The 26449-nt window shown below is 49.5% G+C and overlaps 1 long non-coding RNA gene across 28 annotated transcripts; it reads left to right on the forward strand.

Moving 5' to 3' along the window:
* The first annotated feature begins 14224 nt into the window (after positions 1–14224).
* LOC144741207 (uncharacterized) lies at positions 14225–26292 on the forward strand. 28 transcript variants are annotated; one of them, XR_013589924.1, is made up of 9 exons: positions 14225–14368; positions 19170–19537; positions 19590–20369; positions 20995–21358; positions 21567–22086; positions 22243–22554; positions 22607–24218; positions 24323–24374; positions 24791–26292. It is a non-coding gene; the product is annotated as an uncharacterized LOC144741207 (long non-coding RNA). The 28 variants fall into 28 exon arrangements; XR_013589925.1 differs by having other exon boundaries at positions 19642–20369; XR_013589920.1 differs by lacking the exon at positions 19590–20369 and having other exon boundaries at positions 20943–21358; positions 24791–25518; positions 25675–26292.
* The last annotated feature ends 157 nt before the right edge of the window (positions 26293–26449 follow it).

Genomic DNA, 26449 nt, shown 5'->3' on the forward strand with positions numbered 1-26449 from the left:
CTGTGTGTGTGTACTGTGTGTGTGTACTGTGTGTGTGTGTACTGTGTGTGTGTGTCTCTGTGTGTGTGTACTGTGTGTGTGTACTGTGTGTGTGTACTGTGTGTGTGTGTACTGTGTGTGTGTACTGTGTGTGTGTGTACTGTGTGTGTGTACTGTGTGTGTGTGTACTGTGTGTGTGTGTGTGTGTACTGTGTGTGTGTGTACTGTGTGTGTACTGTGTGTGTGTGTACTGTGTGTGTACTGTGTGTGTGTGTACTGTGTGTGTGTACTGTGTGTGTGTACTGTGTGTGTGTACTGTGTGTGTGTGTGTACTGTGTGTGTGTGTACTGTGTGTGTGTGTACTGTGTGTGTGTACTGTGTGTGTGTACTGTGTGTGTGTGTACTGTGTGTGTGTGTGTAGTGTGTGTGTCTCTGTGTGTGTGTACTGTGTGTGTGTACTGTGTGTGTGTACTGTGTGTGTGTGTACTGTGTGTGTGTACTGTGTGTGTGTGTGTGTACTGTGTGTGTGTACTGTGTGTGTGTCTCTGTGTGTGTGTACTGTGTGTGTACTGTGTGTGTGTACTGTGTGTGTGTGTACTGTGTGTGTGTACTGTGTGTGTACTGTGTGTGTACTGTGTGTGTGTACTGTGTGTGTGTACTGTGTGTGTACTGTGTGTGTGTGTACTGTGTGTGTGTACTGTGTGTGTGTACTGTGTGTGTACTGTGTGTGTGTGTACTGTGTGTGTACTGTGTGTGTACTGTGTGTGTGTGTGTACTGTGTGTGTACTGTGTGTGTACTGTGTGTGTGTACTGTGTGTGTGTACTGTGTGTGTACTGTGTGTGTGTACTGTGTGTGTCTCTGTGTGTGTGTACTGTGTGTGTGTACTGTGTGTGTGTGCTGTGTGTGTGTACTGTGTGTGTACTGTGTGTGTACTGTGTGTACTGTGTGCGTACTGTGTGTGTGTGTACTGTGTGTGTACTGTGTGTGTACTGTGTGTGTACTGTGTGTACTGTGTGTGTACTGTGTGTGTACTGTGTGTGTGTGTACTGTGTGTGTGTGTACTGTGTGTGTGTGTACTGTGTGTGTGTGTACTGTGTGTGTGCTGTGTGTGTACTGTGTGTGTGTACTGTGTGTGTACTGTGTGTGTACTGTGTGTGTGTACTGTGTGTGTACTGTGTGTGTGTGTGTACTGTGTGTGTGTGTACTGTGTGTGTGTACTGTGTGTGTGTGTGTACTGTGTGTGTGTGTACTGTGTGTGTGTGTACTGTGTGTGTGTGTACTGTGTGTGTGTACTGTGTGTGTGTACTGTGTGTGTACTGTGTGTGTACTGTGTGTGTGTACTGTGTGTGTGTACTGTGTGTGTACTGTGTGTGTACTGTGTGCGTGTAGTGTGTGTGTACTGTGTGTGTGTGCTGTGTGTGTGTGTACTGTGTGTGTACTGTGTGTGTACTGTGTGCGTGTAGTGTGTGTGTACTGTGTGTGTGTACTGTGTGTGTGTGTACTGTGTGTGTACTGTGTGCGTGTAGTGTGTGTGTACTGTGTGTGTGTACTGTGTGTGTGTCCTGTGTGTGTGTGTACTGTGTGTGTGTGTACTGTGTGTGTGTGTACTGTGTGTGTACTGTGTGTGTACTGTGTGTGTGTGTTTTGTGTGTGTGTGTACTGTGTGTGTGTGTACTGTGTGTGTGTACTGTGTGTGTACTGTGTGTGTGTGTACTGTGTGTGTGTGTACTGTGTGTGTGTGTACTGTGTGTGTGCTGTGTGTGTGTACTGTGCGTGTACTGTGTGTGTACTGTGTGTGTGTGTGTACTGTGTGTGTGTACTGTGTGTGTGTGTGTACTGTGTGTGTGTGTACTGTGTGTGTGTACTGTGTGTGTGTGTGTACTGTGTGTGTGTGTACTGTGTGTGTACTGTTTGTGTGTGTACTGTGTGTGTGTGTACTGTGTGTGTGTGTACTGTGTGTGTACTGTTTGTGTGTGTACTGTGTGTGTGTGTACTGTGTGTGTGTGTGTACTGTGTGTGTGTGTGCTGTGTGTGTGTGTACTGTGTGTGTGTGTGTACTGTGTGTGTGTGTGCTGTGTGTGTGTGTACTGTGTGTGTACTGTGTGTGTGTGTACTGTGTGTACTGTAGGACTGCCACAGCAAGCTGTGTACTGTGTGTGTGTGTGTGTACTGTGTGTGTGTGTACTGTGTGTGTGTACTGTGTGTGTGTGTACTGTGTGTGTGTGTACTGTGTGTGTGTACTGTGTGTGTGTGTACTGTGTGTGTGTACTGTGTGTGTGTGTGTACTGTGTGTGTGTGTGTGTACTGTGTGTACTGTGTGTGTGTACTGTGTGTGTGTACTGTGTGTGTGTGTACTGTGTGTGTGTACTGTGTGTGCTGTGTGTGTGTGTACTGTGTGTGTACTGTGTGTGTGTACTGTGTGTGTGTGTACTGTGTGTGTGTGTGTGTACTGTGTGTGTGTACTGTGTGTGTGTGTACTGTGTGTGTACTGTGTGTGTACTGTGTGTGTACTGTGTGTGTGTACTGTGTGTACTGTGTGTGTACTGTGTGTGTACTGTGTGTGTGTGTACTGTGTGTGTGTGTACTGTGTGTGTACTGTGTGTGCTGTGTGTGTGCTGTGTGTGTGTGTACTGTGTGTGTACTGTGTGTGTGTGTACTGTGTGTGTGCTGTGTGTGTGTGTACTGTGTGTGTGTGTACTGTGTGTGTGTGTACTATGTGTGTACTGTGTGTGTACTGTGTGTACTGTGTGTGTGTGTACTGTGTGTGTCTGTGTGTGTGTACTGTGTGTGTGTGTACTGTGTGTGTGTACTGTGTGTGCTGTGTGTGTGTGTACTGTGTGTGTGCTGTGTGTGTGTACTGTGTGTGCTGTGTGTGTGTACTGTGTGTGTACTGTGTGTGTGTGTGTACTGTGTGTGTGTACTGTGTGTGTACTGTGTGTGTGCTGTGTGTGTGTACTGTGTGTGTACTGTGTGTGTGTGTACTGTGTGTGTGTGTAGTGTGTGTGTACTGTGTGTGTGTACTGTGTGTGTACTGTGTGTGTGTGTACTGTGTGTGTGTGTACTGTGTGTGTGTACTGTGTGTGTGTGTGTACTGTGTGTGTGTGTACTGTGCGTGTACTGTGTGTGTGTACTGTGTGTGTGTGTACTGTTTGTGTACTGTGTGTGTGTACTGTGTGTGTGTGTACTGTGTGTGTACTGTGTGTGTGTGTGTACTGTGTGTGTACTGTGTGCGTGTACTGTGTGTGTGTACTGTGTGTGTGTACTGTGTGTGTGTGTACTGTGTGTGTGTACTGTGTGTGTGTGTACTGTGTGTGTGTGTACTGTGTGTGTGTGTGTACTGTGTGTGTGTACTGTGTGTGTGTACTGTGTGTGTACTGTGTGTGTGTGTGCTGTGTGTGTGTGTACTGTGTGTGTACTGTGTGCGTGTACTGTGTGTGTGTACTGTGTGTGTGTACTGTGTGTGTGTGTACTGTGTGTGTGTGTGTACTGTGTGTGTACTGTGTGTGTGTACTGTGTGTGTGTACTGTGTGTGTGTGTGTGTGTACTGTGTGTGTGTACTGTGTGTGTGTACTGTGTGTGTGTACTGTGTGTGTGTGTACTGTTTGTGTGTGTACTGTGTGTGTGTGTACTGTGTGTGTGTGTACTGTGTGTGTGTACTGTGTGTGTGTGTACTGTGTGTGTGTGTACTGTGTGTGTGTACTGTGTGTGTGTGTACTGTGTGTGTACTGTGTGTGTGTGTACTGTGTGAGTGTACTGTGTGTGTGTGTACTGTGTGTGTACTGTGTGTGTACTGTGTGTGTGTGTACTGTGTGTGTACTGTGTGTGTGTACTGTGTGTGTGTGTACTGTGTGTGTGTACTGTGTGTGTGTACTGTGTGTGTACTGTGTGTGTGTGTACTGTGTGTGTACTGTGTGTGTGTGTACTGTGTGTGTGTACTGTGTGTGTGTGCTGTGTGTGTGTGTACTGTGTGTGTACTGTGTGTGTACTGTGTGTGTGTACTGTGTGTGTGTGTACTGTGTGTGTGTACTGTGTGTGTGTACTGTGTGTGTGTGTGTACTGTGTGTGTACTGTGTGTGTGTACTGTGTGTGTGTACTGTGTGTGTGTACTGTGTGTGTGTACTGTGTGTGTGTGTGTACTGTGTGTGTACTGTGTGTGTACTGTGTGTGTACTGTGTGTGTGTACTGTGTGTACTGTGTGTGTACTGTGTGTGTACTGTGTGTGTGTGTACTGTGTGTGTGTGTACTGTGTGTGTACTGTGTGTGCTGTGTGTGTGCTGTGTGTGTGTGTACTGTGTGTGTACTGTGTGTGTACTGTGTGTGTGCTGTGTGTGTGTGTACTGTGTGTACTGTGTGTGTACTATGTGTGTACTGTGTGTGTACTGTGTGTGTGTACTGTGTGTACTGTGTGTGTACTGTGTGTGTACTGTGTGTGTGTGTACTGTGTGTGTCTGTGTGTGTGTACTGTGTGTGTGTGTACTGTGTGTGTGTGTGTACTGTGTGTGTGTACTGTGTGTGTGTACTGTGTGTGTGTGTACTGTGTGTGTGTGTGTACTGTGTGTGTGTGTACTGTGTGTGTACTGTGTGTACTGTGTGTGTGTACTGTGTGTGTGTGTACTGTGTGTGTGTGTATTGTGTGTGTACTGTGTGTGTACTGTGTGTGTACTGTGTGTGTGTGTACTGTGTGTGTGTGTGTACTGTGTGTGTGTGTACTGTGTGTGTACTGTGTGTACTGTGTGTGTGTACTGTGTGTGTGTGTACTGTGTGTGTGTGTATTGTGTGTGTACTGTGTGTGTCTGTGTGTGTGTACTGTGTGTGTGTGTGTACTGTGTGTGTGTGTACTGTGTGTGTACTGTGTGTACTGTGTGTGTACTGTGTGTGTACTGTGTGTGTGTACTGTGTGTGTCTGTGTGTGTGTACTGTGTGTGTGTGTACTGTGTGTGTGTACTGTGTGTGTGTACTGTGTGTGTGTGTGTGTGTACTGTGTGTGTGTGTACTGTGTGTGTGTACTGTGTGTGTGTACTGTGTGTGTACTGTGTGTGTGTGTACTGTGTGTGTACTGTGTGTGTGTACTGTGTGTGTGTGTACTGTGTGTGTGTCCTGTGTGTGTGTGTACTGTGTGTGTGTACTGTGTGTGTGTACTGTGTGTGTACTGTGTGTGTGTGTACTGTGTGTGTGTACTGTGTGTGTGTACTGTGTGTGTACTGTGTGTGTGTACTGTGTGTGTGTACTGTGTGTGTTGTACTGTGTGTGTGTGTACTGTGTGTGTACTGTGTGTGTGTGTACTGTGTGTGTGTACTGTGTGTGTGTACTGTGTGTGTTGTACTGTGTGTGTGTGTACTGTGTGTGTACTGTGTGTGTGTACTGTGTGTGTACTGTGTGTGTGTGTACTGTGTGTGTGTACTGTGTGTGTGTGTACTGTGTGTGTACTGTGTGTGTGTGTACTGTGTGTGTGTGTACTGTGTGTGTGTGTACTGTGTGTGTATACTGTGTGTGTACTGTGTGTGTGTGTACTGTGTGTGTGTACTGTGTGTGTACTGTGTGTGTGTACTGTGTGTGTGTGTACTGTGTGTGTACTGTGTGTGTACTGTGTGTGTGTACTGTGTGTGTGTGTACTGTGTGTGTGTACTGTGTGTGTATACTGTGTGTGTGTGTACTGTGTGTGTGTGTGTACTGTGTGTGTGTGTACTGTGTGTGTGTACTGTGTGTGTATGTACTGTGTGTGTGTGTGTACTGTGTGTGTACTGTGTGTGCTGTGTGTGTGTACTGTGTGTGTGCTGTGTGTGTGTGTACTGTGTGTGTACTGTGTGTGCTGTGTGTGTGTACTGTGTGCGTGTGTGTACTGTGTGTGTACTGTGTGTGTGTGTACTGTGTGTGTGTGTGTACTGTGTGTGTACTGTGTGTGTGTGTACTGTGTGTGTGTGTACTGTGTGTGTGTACTGTGTGTGTGTGTACTGTGTGTGTGTGTACTGTGTGTGTGTGTACTGTGTGTGTGTGCTGTGTGTGTGTAGTGTGTGTGTACTGTGTGTGTGTGTGTACTGTGTGTGTACTGTGTGTGTGTGTACTGTGTGTGTACTGTGTGTGTGTACTGTGTGTGTGTGTACTGTGTGTGTGTACTGTGTGTGTGTGTGTACTGTGTGTGTGTACTGTGTGTGTGTGTACTGTGTGTGTACTGTGTGTGTGTACTGTGTGTGTGTGTACTGTGTGTGTACTGTGTGTGTGTGTGTACAGTGTGTGTGCTGTGTGTGTGTGTACTGTGTGTGTGTGTGTGCTGTGTGTGCTGTGTGTGTGTACTGTGTGTGTACTGTGTGTGTACTGTGTGTGTGTGTACTGTGTGTACTGTAGGACTGCCACAGCAAGCTGTGTACTGTGGTGATCTGCTCCGGCCTTCTGCTCCGTGAAGGGGATGCGATGGACATCACCCTGGCGCTGACACTCACTGTGCCCACAATCATCAAGGTGGGAGATAAACTCACTCAGGCACTCACTCGCTCACTCACCCACTCACTCACCCACTCACCCACTTGCTCACTCACCTACTCACTCACTCACTCACTCGCTCGCTCACCCACTCACTCACTCACCCACTCACTCACCTACTCACCCACTCACTCACCCACTCACTCACTCACCCACTCACTCACTCACCCACTCACTCACTCACTCACTCACCTACTCACCCACTTGCTCACCCACTCACTCACCTACTCACCCACTCACCCACTCACTCACTCACTCACCTACTCACCCACTCACCCACTCACTCACTCACACACCCACTCATTCACCCACTCACTCACCTACTCACCCACTCACTCACCCACTCACTCACTCACTCACTCACCTACTCACCCACTTGCTCACCCACTCACTCACCTACTCACCCACTCACCCACTCACTCACCCACTCACTCACTCACCCACCCACTCACTCGCCCACTCACTCACCCACCCACTCACTCACTCACCCACTCACCCACCCACCCACTCACTCACCCACTCACTCGCTCACTTACTCACTCACGCACTCACTCACTCACTCACCCACTCACTCAATCACTCACTCACCCACTCACCCACTCACTCACTCGCTCACTCACTCACCTACTCACCCACTCACCCACCCACCCACTCACTCACCCACTCACTCGCTCACTCACTCACCCACTCACCCACCCACCCACTCACTCACCCACTCACTCGCTCACTCACTCACTCACTCACCCACCCACGCACTCACTCACTCACTCACTCACCCACTCACTCAATCACTCACTCACCCACTCACCCACTCACTCACTCACCCACTCACTCGCTCACTCACTCACTCACCCACCCACGCACTCACTCACTCACTCACTCACCCACTCACTCAATCACTCACTCACCCACTCACCCACTCACTCACTCACCCACTCACTCGCTCACTCACTCACCTACTCACCCACTCATTCACCCACTCACTCACCCACTCACTCAGGTACTCACCCACTCAATTGCTCAACCACTCGCCCACTCACTCACTCACTCACTCACCCACCCACTCACCCACTCACTCACCCACCCACCCACCCACTCACTCACCCACCCACTCACCCACTCACCCACTCATTCACCCACTCACTCACTCACCCACCCACGCACTCACTCACTCACTCACACACTCACTCACTCACTCACCCACTCACCCACTCACTCACTCGCTCACTCACTCACTCACTCACACACTCACTCACTCACCCACTCACTCGCTCACTCACTCACTCACACACTCACTCACTCACCCACTCACTCACCCACTCACTCGCTCACTCACTCACTCACCCACTTACCCACCCACTCACTCACCCACTCACTCACTCACCCACTCACTCACTCACTCACCCACTCACTCACTCACTCACCCACCCACACACTCACTCACCCACTCACCCACTCACTCACTCACCCACTCACTCACCCACTCACTTGCTCACTCACCCACTCACTCATTCACTCACACACTCACTCACTCACCCACTCACCCACCCACCCACCCACCCACTCACTCACTCACTCACCCACTCACTCGCTCACTCACTCACTCACTCACCCACTCACTCACTCACACACTCACTCACACACTCACTCACTCACCCACTCACCCACCCACCCACTCACTCACTCACCCACTCACTCACTCACTCACTCACCCACTCACTCACTCACCTACTCACCCACCAACTCACTCACCCACTCACTCACTCACCCACTCACTCACTCACTCACCCACTCACTCCCTCACTCACCCACTCACTCACCCACTCACTCACTCACTCACTCACTCACCCACTCACTCACTCACTCACCCACTCACTCACCCACTCACTCACCCACTCACTCACTCACCCACTCACTCACTCACTCACCCACTCACTCACCCACTCACTCACTCACCCACTCACTCACCCACTCACTCACTCTGTAATTACTGTGTGTGTACTGTGTGTGTGCTGTGTGTGTACTGTGTGTGTACTGTGTGTGTGTGTCACTGTGTGTGTACTGTGTGTGTACTGTGTGTGTACTGTGTGTGTGTGTCACTGTGTGTGTACTGTGTGTGTACTGTGTGTGTACTGTGTGTGTACTGTGTGTGTGTGTCACTGTGTGTGTACTGTGTGTGTACTGTGTGTGTACTGTGTGTGTGTGTCACTGTGTGTGTACTGTGTGTGTACTGTGTGTGTGTGTCACTGTGTGTGTACTGTGTGTGTGTACTGTGTGTGTACTGTGTGTGTACTGTGTGTGTACTGTGTGTGTGTGTCACTGTGTGTGTACTGTGTGTGTACTGTGTGTGTGTGTCACTGTGTGTGTACTGTGTGTGTGTACTGTGTGTGTGTGTGTACTGTGTGTGTGTGTCACTGTGTGTGTACTGTGTGTGTACTGTGTGTGTGTGTGTCACTGTGTGTGTCACTGTGTGTGTACTGTGTGTGTACTGTGTGTGTACTGTGTGTGTACTGTGTGTGTGTGTCACTGTGTGTGTACTGTGTGTGTACTGTGTGTGTGTGTCACTGTGTGTGTACTGTGTGTGTACTGTGTGTGTACTGTGTGTGTGTGTCACTGTGTGTGTCACTGTGTGTGTGTGTGTACTGTGTGTGTGTGTACTGTGTGTGTACTGTGTGTGTGTGTACTGTGTGTGTGTACTGTGTGTGTACTGTGTGTGTACTGTGTGTGTGTGTACTGTGTGTGTACTGTGTGTGTGTGTACTGTGTGTGTACTGTGTGTGTACTGTGTGTGTGTACTGTGTGTGTGTACTGTGTGTGTGTGTACTGTGTGTGTACTGTGTGTGTACTGTGTGTGTGTGTACTGTGTGTGTACTGTGTGTATGTGTGTGTACTGTGTGTGTACTGTGTGTGTACTGTGTGTGTGTGTACTGTGTGTGTGTGTCACTGTGTGTGTACTGTGTGTGTACTGTGTGTGTACTGTGTGTGTGTGTACTGTGTGTGTGTGTGTACTGTGTGTGTGTGTCACTGTGTGTGTACTGTGTGTGTACTGTGTGTGTACTGTGTGTGTGTGTGTACTGTGTGTGTACTGTGTGTGTGTGTACTGTGTGTGTGTACTGTGTGTGTACTGTGTGTGTGTGTACTGTGTGTGTGTACTGTGTGTGTGTACTGTGTGTGTACTGTGTGTGTGTACTGTGTGTGTACTGTGTGTGTGTGTACTGTGTGTGTGTACTGTGTGTGTACTGTGTGTGTGTACTGTGTGTGTACTGTGTGTGTGTACTGTGTGTGTGTGTGTACTGTGTGTGTGTACTGTGTGTGTACTGTGTGTGTGTACTGTGTGTGTACTGTGTGTGTGTACTGTGTGTGTGTGTGTACTGTGTGTGTGTACTGTGTGTGTACTGTGTGTGTGTACTGTGTGTGTACTGTGTGTGTGTACTGTGTGTGTACTGTGTGTGTGTACTGTGTGTGTGTGTGTACTGTGTGTGTGTACTGTGTGTGTACTGTGTGTGTGTACTGTGTGTGTACTGTGTGTGTGTGTACTGTGTGTGTGTACTGTGTGTGTACTGTGTGTGTGTGTACTGTGTGTGTGTGTGTGTACTGTGTGTGTGTGTACTGTGTGTGTGTGTACTGTGTGTGTACTGTGTGTGTGTACTGTGTGTGTGTGTACTGTGTGTGTGTGTACTGTGTGTGTACTGTGTGTGTACTGTGTGTGTGTGTACTGTGTGTGTACTGTGTGTGTGTGTACTGTGTGTGTACTGTGTGTGTGTGTACTGTGTGTGTGTGTACTGTGTGTGTGTGTACTGTGTGTGTACTGTGTGTGTGTGTACTGTGTGTGTGTACTGTGTGTGTGTGTGTACTGTGTGTGTGTACTGTGTGTGTACTGTGTGTGTGTACTGTGTGTGTACTGTGTGTGTACTGTGTGTGTGTACTGTGTGTGTGTGTACTGTGTGTGTGTACTGTGTGTGTACTGTGTGTGTGTGTACTGTGTGTGTGTACTGTGTGTGTACTGTGTGTGTGTACTGTGTGTGTACTGTGTGTGTGTACTGTGTGTGTGTGTGTACTGTGTGTGTGTACTGTGTGTGTACTGTGTGTGTGTACTGTGTGTGTACTGTGTGTGTGTGTACTGTGTGTGTGTACTGTGTGTGTACTGTGTGTGTGTGTACTGTGTGTGTGTGTGTGTACTGTGTGTGTGTGTACTGTGTGTGTGTGTACTGTGTGTGTACTGTGTGTGTGTACTGTGTGTGTGTGTACTGTGTGTGTGTGTACTGTGTGTGTACTGTGTGTGTACTGTGTGTGTGTGTACTGTGTGTGTACTGTGTGTGTGTGTACTGTGTGTGTACTGTGTGTGTGTGTACTGTGTGTGTGTGTACTGTGTGTGTGTGTACTGTGTGTGTACTGTGTGTGTGTGTACTGTGTGTGTGTACTGTGTGTGTACTGTGTGTGTACTGTGTGTGTACTGTGTGTGTACTGTGTGTACTCAGGAGGATGTGAACAAGGTGGTGATTGTGAGCTCTGCCCAGCTGCAAGTTGACCAAGAACGATTCCGTCTTTCATCCAGACGCAGTTTCCACTCGTCACAGGTAACTGACAACATCATCATCATCAACATCATCATCAACATCATCATCATCATCAACATCATCATCAACATCATCAACATCATCATCAACATCATCAACATCATCATCATCATCAACATCATCAACATCATCATCAACATCATCAACATCATCAGCATCATCAACATCATCAACATCATCAACATCATCATCATCATCAACATCATCATCATCATCAACATCATCAACATCATCAACATCATCATCAACATCATCATCATCAACATCATCATCAACATCATCATCAACATCATCAACATCATCAACATCATCATCAACATCATCATCAACATCATCATCAACATCATCATCATCAACATCAACATCATCAACATCATCATCAACATCATCATCATCATCAACATCATCATCATCAACATCATCATCATTATCATCAACATCATCAACATCAACATCATCATCAACATCATCATCAACATCATCATCATCAACATCATCATCAACATCAACATCATCATCATCATCAACATCATCAACATCATCATCAACATCATCAACATCATCATCATCAACATCATCAACATCATCATCATCATCAACATCATCAACATCATCATCATCATCAACATCAACATCATCATCATCATCAACATCATCAACATCATCATCATCATCAACATCAACATCATCATCATCATCAACATCAACAACATCATCATCATCAACATCATCATCATCATCAACATCATCATCATCATCAACATCATCATCATCAACATCAACATCATCATCAACAACATCATCAGCAACATCATCATCAACAACATCATCATCATCAACATCATCATCATCATCAACATCATCATCATCATCAACATCAACAACATCATCATCATCATCAACATCAACAACATCATCATCATCATCAACATCATCATCATCATCAACATCATCATCATCATCAACATCATCATCATCAACATCAACATCAACAACATCATCATCATCAACATCAACAACATCATCATCATCAACAACATCATCATCATCATCAACATCATCATCAACAACATCATCATCATCAACATCATCATCATCATCAACATCATCATCAACATCATCAACATCAACATCATCATCATCATCATCAACATCATCATCAACATCATCATCATCAACATCATCATCATCAACATCATCATCATCATCAACATCATCATCAACATCATCAACATCAACATCATCATCATCATCAACATCATCATCATCATCATCAACATCATCATCATCATCAACATCATCAACATCATCATCATCAACATCAACATCATCATCAACATCATCATCATCAACATCAACATCATCAACATCAACATCATCATCAACGTCATCATCATGATGACGTTGATGATGATATTGATGTTGATGATGATGATGTTGATCATGATAATGATGTTGTCGATGTTGTTGATGTTGATGATGATGTTGTAAGTGCGGCTCGTGTTGGAGGTCCCCAATAATCTCTCCATGATCATCATCATGCACATTTCACTCTGTAGGTGCGACTGATTCTGGAGGTCCATGAGGTCCCCAACAATCTCCCCATCATCATCAACATCATCATCATCAACATCATCATCATCAACATCATCATGATGTTGATGTTGTTGATGATGTTGATGTTGATCATGTTGTTGATGATGTTGATGATGTTTCACTCTGTAGGTGCGACTCATTCTTGAGGTCCATGAAATCCCCAACCATCTCCCCATCATCATCATCAACATCATCATCATGATGTTGATGATGATCATATTGATGTAGATGATGATGTTGATGATGTTGATGATGTTGTTGATGTTTCACTCTGTAGGTGCGACTGATTCTTGAGGTCCATGAGGTCCCCAACCATCTCCCCATCAACATCATCATCCACATCATCATCAACATCATCATCAACATCATCAACATCATCATCAACATGATCAACATGTTGATGATTATGATGATGATGATGATGATGTTGATGTTTCACTCTGTAGGTGCGACTGATTCTGGAGGTCCATGAGTTCCCCAACAATCTCCCCATCATCATCATCATCAACATCATCAACATCAACATCATCATCATGATGTTGATGTTGATGTTTCACTCTGTAGGTGCGACTGATTCTGGAGGTCCATGAAGTCCACAACAATCTCCCCATCATCATCAACATCAACATGATGATGTTGATGATGTTGATGATGATGATGTTGATGATGTTGATGTTTCACTCTGTAGGTGCGACTGATTCTGGAGGTCCATGAGGTCCCCAACAATCTCCCCATCATCATCAACATCAACATCATCATCATCATCAACATCAACATCATCATCATCATGATGTTGATGATGATGATGTTTCACTCTGTAGGTGCGGCTGATTCTGGAGGTCCATGAAGTCCACAACAATCTCCCCATCATCATCATCATCAACATCATCAACATCATCAACATCATCATCATCAACATCATCATCAACATCATCATGATGATCTTGTTAATGTTGATGATGTTGTTGTTGTTGATGATGATATTGATGATGATGTTAATGTTGATGATGATGATGATGTTGTAGGTGCGACTGATTCTTGAGGTCCATGAGGTCCCCAACAATCTCCCCATCATCATCATCATCATCAACATGATCATGATGTTGATGATGATGATGATGTTGATGATGATGTTGTAGGTGCGACTGATTCTTGAGGTCCATGAGGTCCCCAACAATCTCCGCATCATCATCATCAACATCATCATGATGATCTTGTTAATGTTATTGTTGATGATGATGATGATGATGTTGTTGATGATGATGATGATGATGATGTTAATGTTGATGATGATGTTGATGTTAATGTTGATGATGATGATGATGTTAATGTTGATGATGATGATGATGTTGTAGTTGCGACTGATTCTTGAGGTCCATGAGGTCCCCAACCATCTCCCCATCATCATCATCAACATGATCATGATGTTGATGATGATGATGATGTTAATGTTGATGATGATGATGTTGTAGGTGCGACTGATTCTGGAGGTCCATGAGGTCCCCAACCATCTCCCCATCATCATCATCAACATGATCATGATGTTGATGATGTTGATGATGTTGATGATGTTGATGATGATGATGTTGATGTTGTTGATGATGATGTTGATGATGATGATGTTGTAGGTGCGACTGATTCTTGAGGTCCATGAGGTCCCCAACAATCTCCCCATCATCATCGGAAGCTCCGTTGGAGGTCTTCTCCTCCTGGCTCTGGTGGCTGCAGTTCTGTACAAGGTGAGGATTGACCATACTTCACCCCTAGGGTCAACGTCCATCCTTGACCCCTGGGGTCAACGTCCATCCTTGACCCCTAGGGTCAATGTCCATCCTTGACCCCTGGGGTCAATGTCCATCCTTGACCCCTAGGGTCAATGTCCATCCTTGACCCCTAGGGTGAACGTCCATCCTTGACCCCTGGGGTCAATGTCCATCCTTGACCCCTAGGGTCAATGTCCATCCTTGACCCCTAGGGTCAATGTCCATCCTTGACCCCTGGGGTCAACGTCCATCCTTGACCCCTAGGGTCAACGTCCATCCTTGACCCCTGGGGTCAATGTCCATCCTTGACCCCTAGGGTCAATGTCCATCCTTGACCCCTAGGGTCAATGTCCATCCTTGACCCCTGGGGTAAATGTCCATCCTTGACCCCTGGGGTCAACCTACAGACTTGACCCCTAGGGTCAACGTCCATCCTTGACCCCTAGGGTCAATGTCCATCCTTGACCCCTAGGGTCAACCTACATAGGTCACCGCAAGGGTCAATGTCCATCCTTGACCCCTGGGGTCAACTTACATACTTGACCCCTAGGGTCAATGTCCATCCTTGACCCCTAGGGTCAATGTCCATCCTTGACCCCTGGGGTCAACCTACATACTTGACCCCTAGGGTCAATGTGTGTGTCTGTGTGTGTGTCTCTGTGTGTGTGTTTCTGTGTGTGTGTCTGTGTGTGTGTCTGTGTGTGTGTGTGTCTGTGTGTGTCTGTGTCTGTGTGTGTGTGTGTCTGTGTCTGTGTGTCTGTGTGTGTCTTTCTGTGTGTGTCTCTCTGTGTGTGTCTCTGTGTGTCTCTCTGTGTGTGTGTCTCTGTGTGTGTGTCTCTCTGTGTGTGTGTGTGTGTCTCTGTGTGTGTGTCTCTCTGTGTGTGTGTGTGTGTCTCTGTGTGTCTCTCTCTGTGTGTCTGTCTGCGTGTGTCTGTGTGTGTGTCTCTGTGTGTGTGTGTGTCTGTGTGTGTGTGTCTGTGTGTGTCTCTCTGTGTGTGTGTATCTGTGTGTGTGTGTCTGTGTGTATGTCTCTGTGTGTGTGTATCTGTGTGTGTGTCTCTGTGTGTGTGTATCTGTGTGTGTGTGTCTGTGTGTGTCTGTGTGTGTGTATCTGTGTGTGTGTGTCTCTGTGTGTGTGTATCTGTGTGTATATATCTGTGTGTGTGTGTCTGTGTGTGTCTGTGTGTGTGTATCTGTGTGTGTGTGTCTCTGTGTGTGTGTATCTGTGTGTATATATCTGTGTGTGTGTATCTGTGTGTATCTGTGTGTGTGTCTCTGTGTGTGTGTATCTGTGTGTATATATCTGTGTGTGTGTATCTGTGTGTCTCTGTGTGTGTGTCTCTGTGTGTGTGTATGTGTGTATCTGTGTGTGTGTATCTGTGTGTGTGTATCTGTGTGTGTGTATCTGTGTGTGTGTGTCTGTGTGTGTGTATCTGTGTGTGTGTATCTGTGTGTGTGTATCTGTGTGTGTGTATCTGTGTGTGTGTATCTGTGTGTGTGTATCTGTGTGTGTGTATCTGTGTGTGTGTGTCTGTGTGTGTGTATCTGTGTGTGTGTATCTGTGTGTATATATCTGTGTGTGTATCTGTGTGTGTGTAACTGTGTGTGTGTATCTGTGTGTGTGTGTCTGTGTGTGTGTGTCTGTGTGTATCTGTGTGTGTGTGTATCTGTGTGTGTGTATGTGTGTGTATCTGTGTGTGTGTATCTGTGTGTGTGTAACTGTGTGTGTGTATCTGTGTGTGTGTATCTGTGTGTGTGTGTCTGTGTGTGTGTGTCTGTGTGTGTGTATCTGTGTGTGTGTAACTGTGTGTGTGTATCTGTGTGTGTATCTGTGTGTGTGTATCTGTGTGTGTGTGTATCTGTGTGTGTGTATCTGTGTGTGTGTATCTGTGTGTGTGTATGTGTGTGTATCTGTGTGTGTGTATCTGTGTGTGTGTGTATCTGTGTGTGTGTATCTGTGTGTGTGTGTGTATCTGTGTGTGTATCTGTGTGTGTGTATCTGTGTGTGTGTGTCTGTGTGTGTGTATCTGTGTGTATGTATGTGTGTGTGTATGTGTGTATCTGTGTGTGTATCTGTGTGTGTGTGTGTATATGTGTGTGTCTGTGTGTGTATCTGTGTGTGTGTATCTGTGTGTGTGTATCTGTGTGTGTGTATCTGTGTGTGTGTATCTGTGTGTGTGTATCTGTGTGTGTGTATCTGTGTATGTGTATCTGTGTGTGTATCTGTGTGTGTGTATCTGTGTGTGTGTAACTGTGTGTGTGTATCTGTGTGTGTGTATCTGTGTGTGTGTATCTGTGTGTGTATCTGTGTGTGTGTATCTGTGTGTGTATCTGTGTGTGTATCTGTGTGTATGTATCTCTGTGTGTGTGTGTATCTGTGTGTATGTATCTCTGTGTGTGTGTAACTGTGTGTGTGTATCTGTGTGTGTGTATCTGTGTGTGTATCTGTGTGTGTGTATCTGTGTGTGTGTGTATCTGTGTGTGTGTATCTGTGTGTGTGTATCTGTGTGTGTGTATCTGTGTGTGTGTATCTGTGTGTGTGTATCTGTGTGTGTGTATCTGTGTGTGTGTATCTGTGTGTGTATCTGTGTGTGTATCTGTGTGTGTATCTGTGTGTATCTGTGTGTGTGTATCTGTGTGTGTATCTGTGTGTATCTGTGTGTGTGTATCTGTGTGTGTATCTCTCTGTGTGTGTGTATCTCTGTATGTGTGTGTATCTGTGTGTGTATCTGTGTGTATCTCTGTATGTGTGTGTATCTGTGTGTGTATCTGTGTGTGTGTATCTGTGTGTATCTGTGTGTGTGTATCTGTGTGTGTATCTGTGTGTGTGTATCTGTGTGTGTGTATCTGTGTGTATCTGTGTGTGTATCTGTGTGTGTATCTGTGTGTGTGTATCTGTGTGTGTGTGTATCTGTGTGTGTATCTGTGTGTGTGTGTATCTGTGTGTGTATCTGTGTGTGTGTGTATCTGTGTGTGTATCTGTGTGTGTGTGTATCTGTGTGTGTATCTGTGTGTGTATCTGTGTGTGTGTGTATCTGTGTGTGTGTGTATCTGTGTGTGTATCTGTGTGTATCTGTGTGTGTATCTGTGTGTGTGTGTATCTCTGTATGTGTGTGTATCTGTGTGTGTGTCTGTGTGTGTGTCTGTGTGTGTGTGTATCTGTGTGTTTCTGTGTGTGTATCTCTGTGTGTATCTCTGTATGTGTGTGTATCTGTGTGTGTATCTGTGTGTATCTGTGTGTGTATCTGTGTGTGTGTATCTCTGTGTGTGTATCTGTGTGTGTGTGTATCTCTGTATGTGTGTGTATCTGTGTGTGTGTCTGTGTGTGTGTCTGTGTGTGTATCTGTGTGTTTCTGTGTGTGTATCTCTGTGTGTATCTGTGTGTGTGTGTATCTGTGTGTCTCTGTGTGTGTATCTCTGTGTGTATCTCTGTATGTGTGTGTATCTGTGTGTGTATCTGTGTGTATCTGTGTGTGTATCTGTGTGTGTGTATCTCTCTGTGTGTGTGTATCTCTGTATGTGTGTGTATCTGTGTGTGTATCTGTGTGTGTGTATCTCTGTGTGTGTATCTCTGTGTGTATCTCTGTGTGTGTGTGTATCTGTGTGTGTATCTGTGTGTGTGTATCTGTGTGTGTATCTCTCTGTGTGTGTATCTGTGTGTGTATCTGTGTGTGTATCTGTGTGTGTGTATCTGTGTGTGTGTATCTGTGTGTGTGTATCTGTGTGTATCTGTGTGTGTATCTGTGTGTGTGTATCTGTGTGTGTGTGTATCTGTGTGTGTGTGTGTGTGTGTATCTGTGTGTGTGTGTATCTCTGTATGTGTGTGTATCTGTGTGTGTATCTGTGTGTATGTATCTGTGTGTGTATCTGTGTGTGTGTGTATCTGTGTGTGTATCTGTGTGTGTATCTGTGTGTATGTATCTCTGTGTGTGTGTGTATCTGTGTGTGTGTGTATCTCTGTATGTGTGTGTATCTGTGTGTGTATCTGTGTGTATCTGTGTGTGTATCTGTGTGTGTGTATCTCTCTGTGTGTGTGTATCTCTGTATGTGTGTGTATCTGTGTGTGTATCTGTGTGTGTGTATCTCTGTGTGTGTATCTCTGTGTGTATCTCTGTGTGTGTGTGTATCTGTGTGTGTATCTGTGTGTGTGTATCTGTGTGTGTATCTCTCTGTGTGTGTATCTGTGTGTGTATCTGTGTGTGTATCTGTGTGTGTGTATCTGTGTGTGTGTATCTGTGTGTGTGTATCTGTGTGTATCTGTGTGTGTATCTGTGTGTGTGTATCTGTGTGTGTGTGTATCTGTGTGTGTGTGTGTGTGTGTATCTGTGTGTGTGTGTATCTCTGTATGTGTGTGTATCTGTGTGTGTATCTGTGTGTATGTATCTGTGTGTGTATCTGTGTGTGTGTGTATCTGTGTGTGTATCTGTGTGTGTATCTGTGTGTATGTATCTCTGTGTGTGTGTGTATCTGTGTGTGTGTGTATCTCTGTATGTGTGTGTATCTGTGTGTGTATCTGTGTGTGTATCTGTGTGTGTGTATCTCTCTGTGTGTGTGTATCTGTGTGTGTATCTGTGTGTATGTGTGTGTATCTGTGTGTGTGTATCTGTGTGTGTATCTGTGTGTGTATCTGTGTGTGTGTATCTGTGTGTATCTCTGTGTGTGTGTGTATCTGTGTGTGTATCTGTGTGTATGTGTGTGTATCTGTGTGTGTATCTGTGTGTGTGTATCTCTCTGTGTGTGTGTATCTGTGTGTGTATCTGTGTGTGTGTGTGTGTAGACGGGCTTCTTCAAGCGAGGCTACCAGGAGAAGCTGCAAGAGGCGGTGCAAGAAGGGCAGCAGCAGCAGCAGCAGACAGAAGGGCAGCAACCAGAAACAGAGATGGAGCCAGAGGCACTCTAGACAACACACACAGACACACACACACACACAGAGACACACATACAGACACACACAGACACACACACGCACAGACACACACACAGACACACACACACAGAGACACACATACAGACACACACACACACACAGATACACACGCACAGACACACGCACAGACACACACACACATGCACAGACACACACAGACACACACACACACAGACACATACAGACACATACACACACAGACACAGTGGCCACGGGAGGTAATGACAGGGGAGTCAGTTGTGAGTGTGAAGGGACTGGTGGCTACGGGAGGTAATGACAGGGGAGTCAGCTGTGAGTGTGAAGGGACTGGTGGCTATGGGAGGTGATGACAGGGGAGTCAGCTGTGAGTGTGAAGGGACCGGTGGCTACGGGAGGTGATGACGGGGGAGTCAGCTGTGAGTGTGAAGGGACTGGTGGCTACGGGAGGTGATGACGGGGGAGTCAGCTGTGAGTGTGAAGGGACTGGTGGCTACGGGAGGTGATGACGGGGGAGTCAGCTGTGAGTGTGAAGGGACCGGTGGCTACGGGAGGTGATGACGGGGGAGTCAGTTGTGAGTGTGAAGGGACTGGTGGCTACGGGAGGTGATGACGGGGGAGTCAGCTGTGAGTGTGAAGGGACTGGTGGCTACGGGAGGTAATGACAGGGGAGTCAGCTGTGAGTGTGAAGGGACCGGTGGCTTCGGGAGGTAATGACAGGGGAGTCAGCTGTGAGCGTGAAGGGACTGGTGGCCAGGGGAGCTAATGACGGGGGAGTCAGCTGTGAGTGTGAAGGGACTGGTGGCCACGGGAGGTGATGACGGGGGAGTCAGCTGTGAGTGTGAAGGGACTGGTGGCCACGGGAGGTGATGACAGGGGAGTCAGCTGTGAGCGTGAAGGGACTGGTGGCCACGGGAGGTGATGACAGGGGAGTCAGTTGTGAGTGTGAAGGGACTGGTGGCCAAGGGAGGTGATGACAGGGGAGTCAGTTGTGAGTGTGAAGGGACTGGTGGCCACGGGAAGTAATGACAGGGGAGTCAGCTGTGAGTGTGAAGGGACTGGTGGCCAGGGGAGGTAATGACAGGGGAGTCAGTTGTGAGTGTGAAGGGACTGGTGGCTACGGGAGGTAATGACGGGGGAGTCAGCTGTGAGTGTGAAGGGACTGGTGGCCAAGGGAGGTAATGACAGGGGAGTCAGCTGTGAGTGTGAAGGGACTGGTGGCCTCGGGAGGTAATGACAGGGGAGTCAGCTGTGAGTGTGAAGGGACTGGTGGCTATGGGAGATAATGACAGGGGAGTCAGCTGTGAGTGCGAAGGGACCGGTGGCCACGGGAGGTGATGACAGGGGAGTCAGTTGTGAGTGCGAAGGGACCGGTGGCCATGGGAGGTAATGACAGCGGGAGTCAGCTGTGAGTGTGAAGGGACTGGTGGCCAAGGGAGGTAATGACAGGGGAGTCAGCTGTGAGTGTGAAGGGACTGGTGGCCAAGGGAGGTAATGACAGGGGAGTCAGCTGTGAGTGCGAAGGGACTGGTGGCCATGGGAGATAATGACAGGGGAGTCAGCTGTGAGTGCGAAGGGACCGGTGGCCATGGGAGGTAATGACAGGGGAGTCAGTTGTGAGTGTGAAGGGACTGGTGGCCAAGGGAGGTAATGACAGGGGAGTCAGCTGTGAGTGTGAAGGGACTGGTGGCTGAGGGAGGTGATGACAGGGGAGTCAGCTGTGAGTGTGAAGGGACTGGTGGCCAAGGGAGGTAATGACAGGGGAGTCAGTTGTGAGTGTGAAGGGACTGGTGGCCACGGGAGGTAATGACAGGGGAGTCAGCTGTGAGTGTGAAGGGACTGGTGGCCACGGGAGGTAATGACAGGGGAGTCAGCTGTGAGTGTGAAGGGACCGGTGGCCACGGGAGGTAATGACAGGGGAGTCAGCTGTGAGTGCGAAGGGACTGGTGGCCACGGGAGGTAATGACAGGGGAGTCAGCTGTGAGTGTGAAGGGACTGGTGGCCAAGGGAGGTAATGACAGGGGAGTCAGCTGTGAGTGTGAAGGGACTGGTGGCTGAGGGAGGTAATGACGGGGGAGTCAGCTGTGAGTGTGAAGGGACTGGTGGCTACGGGAGGTAATGACAGGGGAGTCAGCTGTGAGTGTGAAGGGACTGGTGGCCACGGGAGGCAATGACAGGGGAGTCAGCTGTGAGTGTGAAGGGACTGGTGGCCATGGGAGGTAATGACAGGGGAGTCAGTTGTGAGTGTGAAGGGACTAGTGGCTACGGGAGGTAATGACAGGGGAGTCAGCTGTGAGTGTGAAGGGACTGGTGGCTGAGGGAGGCAATGCCAGGGGAGTCAGTTGTGAGTGCGAAGGGACTGGTGGCCAGGGGAGGTAATGACAGGGGAGTCAGCTGTGAGTGTGAAGGGACTGGTGGCTATGGGAGGTAATGACAGGGGAGTCAGCGGTGAGTGTGAAGGGACTGGTGGCCACGGGAGGCAGTGACAGGGGAGTCAGCTGTGAGTGCGAAGGGACTGGTGGCCATGGGAGGTAATGACAGGGGAGTCAGCTGTGAGTGTGAAGGGACTGGTGGCCAGGGGAGGTAATGACAGGGGAGTCAGCTGTGAGTGTGAAGGGACTGGTGGCCAGGGGAGGTAATGACAGGGGAGTCAGCTGTGAGTGTGAAGGGACTGGTGGCCAGGGGAGGTAATGACAGGGGAGTCAGCTGTGAGTGTGAAGGGACTGGTGGCCATGGGAGGTAACGACAGGGGAGTCGGCTGTGAGTGTGAAGGGACTGGTGGCTGAGGGAGGTGATGACAGGGGAGTCAGCTGTGAGTGTGAAGGGACTGGTGGCCACGGGAGGTAACGACAGGGGAGTCGGCTGTGAGTGTGAAGGGACTGGTGGCCATGGGAGGTAATGACGGGGGAGTCAGCTGTGAGTGCGAAGGGACTGGTGGCCAGGGGAGGTAATGACAGGGGAGTCAGCTGTGAGTGTGAAGGGACTGGTGGCCAAGGGAGGTAATGACAGGGGAGTCAGCTGTGAGTGTGAAGGGACTGGTGGCCAGGCGAGGTAATGACAGGGGAGTCAGCTGTGAGTGTGAAGGGACTGGTGGCCAGGGGAGGTAATGACAGGGGAGTCAGTTGTGAGTGTGAAGGGACTGGTGGCCAGGGGAGGTAATGACAGGGGAGTCAGCTGTGAGTGTGAAGGGACTGGTGGCCAGGGGAGGTAATGACAGGGGAGTCAGCTGTGAGTGCGAAGGGACTGGTGGCCAGGGGAGGTAATGACGGGGGAGTCAGTTGTGAGTGCGAAGGGACTGGTGGCTGAGGGAGGTAATGACAGGGGAGTCAGCTGTGAGTGTGAAGGGACTGGTGGCCAGGGGAGGTAATGACAGGGGAGTCAGCTGTGAGTGTGAAGGGACTGGTGGCCAAGGGAGGTAATGACAGGGGAGTCAGCTGTGAGTGTGAAGGGACTGGTGGCCAGGCGAGGTAATGACAGGGGAGTCAGCTGTGAGTGTGAAGGGACTGGTGGCTGAGGGAGGTAATGACAGGGGAGTCAGCTGTGAGTGTGAAGGGACTGGTGGCTACGGGAGGTGATGACAGGGGAGTCAGCTGTGAGTGCGAAGGGACTGGTGGCTACAGGAGGTAATGACAGGGGAGTCAGCTGTGAGTGTGAAGGGACTGGTGGCTGAGGGAGGTAATGACAGGGGAGTCAGCTGTGAGTGCGAAGGGACTGGTGGCTGAGGGAGGTAATGACAGGGGAGTCAGCTGTGAGTGTGAAGGGACTGGTGGCCATGGGAGGTAATGACAGGGGAGTCAGCTGTGAGTGCGAAGGGACTGGTGGCCAAGGGAGGTAATGACAGGGGAGTCAGCTGTGAGTGTGAAGGGACTGGTGGCCACGGGAGGCAATGACAGGGGAGTCAGCTGTGAGTGTGAAGGGACTGGTGGCCACGGGAGGTAACGACAGGGGAGTCAGCTGTGAGTGCGAAGGGACTGGTGGCCAGGGGAGGTAATGACAGGGGAGTCAGCTGTGAGTGTGAAGGGACTGGTGGCCAGGGGAGGTAATGACAGGGGAGTCAGCTGTGAGTGTGAAGGGACTGGTGGCCAGGGGAGGTAATGACGGGGGAGTCAGCTGTGAGTGTGAAGGGACTGGTGGCCAGGGGAGGTAATGACAGGGGAGTCAGCTGTGAGTGTGAAGGGACTGGTGGCCGAGGGAGGTAATGACAGGGGAGTCAGCTGTGAGTGTGAAGGGACCGGTGGCCACGGGAGGTAATGACAGGGGAGTCAGCTGTGAGTGTGAAGGGACTGGTGGCTGAGGGAGGTAATGACAGGGGAGTCAGCTGTGAGTGTGAAGGGACTGGTGGCCAGGGGAGGTAATGACAGGGGAGTCAGCGGTGAGTGTGAAGGGACTGGTGGCTGAGGGAGGTAATGACGGGGGAGTCAGCTGTGAGTGTGAAGGGACTGGTGGCTGAGGGAGGTAATGACAGGGGAGTCAGCTGTGAGTGTGAAGGGACCGGTGGCCACGGGAGGTAATGACAGGGGAGTCAGCTGTGAGTGTGAAGGGACTGGTGGCTGAGGGAGGTAATGACGGGGGAGTCAGCTGTGAGTGTGAAGGGACCGGTGGCCACGGGAGGTAATGACAGGGGAGTCAGCTGTGAGTGTGAAGGGACTGGTGGCTACGGGAGGTAATGACAGGGGAGTCAGCTGTGAGTGCGAAGGGACTGGTGGCCACGGGAGGTAATGACAGGGGAGTCAGCTGTGAGTGTGAAGGGACTGGTGGCTACGGGAGGTAATGACGGGGGAGTCAGCTGTGAGTGCGAAGGGACTGGTGGCCACGGGAGGTAATGACAGGGGAGTCAGCTGTGAGTGTGAAGGGACTGGTGGCTACGGGAGGTAATGACAGGGGAGTCAGCTGTGAGTGTGAAGGGACTGGTGGCTGAGGGAGGTGATGACAGGGGAGTCAGCGGTGAGTGTGAAGGGACTGGTGGCTACGGGAGGTAATGACAGGGGAGTCAGCTGTGAGTGTGAAGGGACTGGTGGCCAGGGGAGGTAATGACAGGGGAGTCAGCTGTGAGTGTGAAGGGACTGGTGGCTGAGGGAGGTAATGACAGGGGAGTCAGCTGTGAGTGTGAAGGGACTGGTGGCTACGGGAGGCAATGACGGGGGAGTCAGCTGTGAGTGTGAAGGGACTGGTGGCTACGGGAAGTAATGACAGGGGAGTCAGCTGTGAGTGCGAAGGGACTGGTGGCTGAGGGAGGTAATGACGGGGGAGTCAGCTGTGAGTGCGAAGGGACTGGTGGCTACGGGAAGTAATGACAGGGGAGTCAGTTGTGAGTGTGAAGGGACTGGTGGCCACGGGAGGTAATGACGGGGGAGTCAGCTGTGAGTGTGAAGGGACTGGTGGCTTCGGGAGGTAATGGCAGGGGAGTCAGCTGTGAGTGTGAAGGGACTGGTGGCCAGGGGAGGTGATGACAGGGGAGTCAGCTGTGAGTGCGAAGGGACTGGTGGCCAGGGGAGGTAATGACAGGGGAGTCAGCTGTGAGTGCGAAGGGACTGGTGGCCAGGGGAGGTAATGACAGGGGAGTCAGCTGTGAGTGTGAAGGGACTGGTGGCTACGGGAAGTAATGACAGGGGAGTCAGCTGTGAGTGTGAAGGGACTGGTGGCCAAGGGAAGTAATGACAGGGGAGTCAGCTGTGAGTGTGAAGGGACTGGTGGCCAAGGGAGGTAATGACAGGGGAGTCAGCTGTGAGTGTGAAGGGACTGGTGGCCAGGGGAGGTAATGACAGGGGAGTCAGCTGTGAGTGTGAAGGGACTGGTGGCTATGGGAGGTAATGACAGGGGAGTCAGCTGTGAGTGTGAAGGGACTGGTGGCCAGGGGAGGTAATGACAGGGGAGTCAGCTGTGAGTGTGAAGGGACTGGTGGCCAGGGGAGGTAATGACAGGGGAGTCAGCTGTGAGTGTGAAGGGACTGGTGGCCAGGGGAGGTAATGACAGGGGAGTCAGTTGTCAGTGCGAAGGGACTGGTGGCCAGGGGAGGTAATGACAGGGGAGTCAGCTGTGAGTGTGAAGGGACTGGTGGCCAGGGGAGGTAATGACAGGGGAGTCAGCTGTGAGTGTGAAGGGACTGGTGGCTACGGGAGGTGATGACAGGGGAGTCAGCTGTGAGTGCGAAGGGACTGGTGGCTACAGGAGGTAATGACAGGGGAGTCAGCTGTGAGTGCGAAGGGACTGGTGGCTGAGGGAGGTAATGACAGGGGAGTCAGTTGTGAGTGTGAAGGGACTGGTGGCCAGGGGAGGTAATGACAGGGGAGTCAGCTGTGAGTGTGAAGGGACTGGTGGCCAGGGGAGGTAATGACAGGGGAGTCAGCTGTGAGTGTGAAGGGACTGGTGGCCATGGGAGGTAATGACAGGGGAGTCAGCTGTGAGTGCGAAGGGACTGGTGGCTGAGGGAGGTAATGACAGGGGAGTCAGTTGTGAGTGTGAAGGGACTGGTGGCCAAGGGAGGTAATGACAGGGGAGTCAGCTGTGAGTGTGAAGGGACTGGTGGCCAGGGGAGGTAATGACAGGGGAGTCAGCTGTGAGTGTGAAGGGACTGGTGGCCAGGGGAGGTAATGACAGGGGAGTCAGCTGTGAGTGTGAAGGGACTGGTGGCTACCGTTCGCAAACGGGTTTTGATTCCTTACCCGTACCCGTACCCGGCCGCACCAGGGTCGCAAACGGGTACCCGTACCCAGCCGTACCCGTACCCTACCCGTACCCGGCCGGCCGGGTACGGGTAGGGTACAGGTACCTGATTGCCACCTCTGGGATGAAGCCACGTTGCAGGCGCGGGTGGGTTGATTCCAGGAACTTGAATTGTGAGAAGAGACAAGACGTTGGGAAATGAGTGACAATCACGGTGACTCACCAGTGACTCACGGCCTACCCGTACCCGGCCGCACCAGGGTCACAAACTCTCCCACTCACTCACTCACTCACCCACCCACTCACTCACTCACTCACCCACTCACTCACTCACTCACCCCACTCACTCCACGCACTCAGCTCACTCACCCACGCCACCCACCCACTCACTCACCCACCCACTCCACTGCACTCACCACCCACCCACTCACTCACACCTCCCCTCGCACTCACTCAGCCCCACGCACGTCACTCCACCCACGCACTCACCC

Source organism: Lampetra planeri, unplaced genomic scaffold, assembly GCF_965212315.1.
Source record: "Lampetra planeri unplaced genomic scaffold, kcLamPlan1.2.h2 scaffold_466, whole genome shotgun sequence".
NCBI lineage: Eukaryota > Metazoa > Chordata > Hyperoartia > Petromyzontiformes > Petromyzontidae > Lampetra > Lampetra planeri.